This window comes from Silene latifolia, chromosome 8, assembly GCF_048544455.1.
Source record: "Silene latifolia isolate original U9 population chromosome 8, ASM4854445v1, whole genome shotgun sequence".
Taxonomy (NCBI): Eukaryota; Viridiplantae; Streptophyta; class Magnoliopsida; order Caryophyllales; family Caryophyllaceae; genus Silene; species Silene latifolia.
Genome location: NC_133533.1, coordinates 57,892,421 through 57,894,957, shown reverse-complemented (window position 1 = coordinate 57,894,957; position 2,537 = coordinate 57,892,421).

Genomic DNA, 2,537 nt, shown 5'->3' with positions numbered 1-2,537 from the left:
ATGCAAAATCGGTGGTGGCGATCTTAAAGAAAGCGAGGGGCCGGCCTTAATAATGCCCGCATCCTGATTTGTGATAATGTACTTGGGTTCCTTTCCGCGCGCATTCAAAACACAATGTTGAAAACATTTCCGGAAGGATTAAGCTGGTCTTCATGGGCAATCAATGCCCCACAGATATCCTTTGATAAACATATGGTGATCTATGCGATGAATGGCGTGAAAATCATATCGTACTTGTTTGTTGAAGTACGTTGGGTAAATGCGACAACTGCGTCTCAAAAGCGGAGTAGTTCCTTCTAGCGGTTCTGTCGGCCCATGTATTGCCCTTGAAGGTGGTATCCTTGTCAACCCCATAATCAAAATAAAACCCACATGGCTCTGCCTTATTCTTGAGGCAGAATTACATGAACAATTACAGCCATCCCGTTTATGGATGAAGCACTTCCGCATCTCGGTGGAAGTTCTTAAAATCGATTCTGACGGATGCCAGATGATCTCGAACCCGTTTACGAGTTCTACTTGCACATGTTATCGTCTAGTTGCTCCTATCCTCAAGCTGCGTGGACAACATATCACGATCGATCTTACCTCGAGCTATAACTCTTACACCTTGTCATATAACTACATGAAACATATGTATAACTCGTTGATTGTGCAATTTGTATAACCGACAGACGGTGGCACAACTCTAGACACGGAATGTATAACTACTTGAGAGTTGTACATTAAATGCCTAAATTATACAATATATGCATAGAGTTATACATTATATCTAAATTGGGCAGTGCAGTAATGCAGAGTTATACGATATAGGCATAGAATGTACAACTCTGGCCAGGTAATGTATAACTCTGGCATTTTGCTTAAGTTGTACATTATATGCAGGTTATCGATTTGTATCTGAGTTATACAATATACTAGAGTTATGCTTTATATGCAAAACATATAATGTATAACTCTAGACACAAACTGTACAACTATAGTCATAGAATGTATAACTCTTGTGAAAATATTTTAAAGTTTCACAATCAATTACTAGAGGTTTTCATAACTACAAAATCTCGGTGTATAACTTTAGAATTTGCCATTCATTTAGTGGAGGTTTGATTAATAGTAAACTAACTCCTGAGTTGTACATTATCAAGTACTTGTGAAAATCTTCTATGTTCCACGACATCTTTTGTAATCGATTATCCTCACCGGATAAAGCTCGTGATTATGCCCCGTGTGGAATTGATCATTACTAATACTCATTCTTCATATAGCCTGACATGTGCTTTACACCCTACCTCTTGGTATATATTTCCTCTGTTTTAGTTCTTATTCCCATTGCATTTCTTCTTCCCTAATCCTTGTCTCATTTTTTTGTGTGCCTCTCCTTTTAGGACATGTGTGAACCCCTCTCCCGGTAAAACCATCAAATCGACTTGATTTCACCGTCGCCATTTTTTCCCGGTACTTAGAACATCAAACCCGGGGCCTTGATCATAAATTTTATAGAATGTCACCGCCTAACGATTTGAAAAAAAATTGTTGCCCTACACAAGGTGTAAACTGGAAATGCGGAAATGCTTCTGATACTCGGTTTCGCTTCCTTACGACCACTCCGAGCAGAATCAAACATCAAGTGAAATGATTAAGATATAACTGAAGGCCTGGTACAGTAACTCAAGGCACGACGGTATAACTCGGCCCACGATACGTATAAGCTGTAGGCATATAATGTATAACTCTTTACCATATAATGTATAACTATAGTCACGATGCAACCCATAACTCTAGTACTACAATGTATAACTCTAGGCAAAGACGTATAACTACATACAATGTATAACTCTAGGCGAATCTTGTATAACTTTAGCATACAATCTATAACTCTAGGCGAATCTTTTGTAATCGCATCAATGTATAACTAGGCGAATCTTGTATAACTCACAGCATCCAATGTATAACTGCAGTCCATGCCCGTATAATTCTAGTTTTTACTGATGTATAACTACAGGCACATAGTATAACTCTAGTCACAGTTTGTATAATTAGTCATACAATGTATAGCTCTAGGCACGTGTGACCTTATAACTCTACCGTGACAGTTTGTCTAACTCTGATCATCAATGTATAACTCAGGCACATCTTTGTATAACTCTAGTCCACAGTCTGTATAACTCTTGTCATACATTGTATAACTCAGCAATGCATCTGTATAACTCTAGTCATACAATGTATAACTCTAGGCATATAATGTATAACTTTACCATATAATGTATAACTAGACACGATTGTATATCTTCCAAGAGTTATACATTATATATCTAGAGTTATCATTGTAGACTGTATTACTTTTGGTTCATTATGTATAACTCTAGTCATACAATGTGTAACTCTTTACCCATATATGGATAACGTATTTCCACAGTGTATAACTCTTTATATTTTTGTATAACTCCTAGTTGCTAATAATTTTGCCTTTTTTTTCAAAAGCTAGTCATGTGTTGTATAACTCACCTGTACAAAAATTTGTATAACTCTAGGCATAT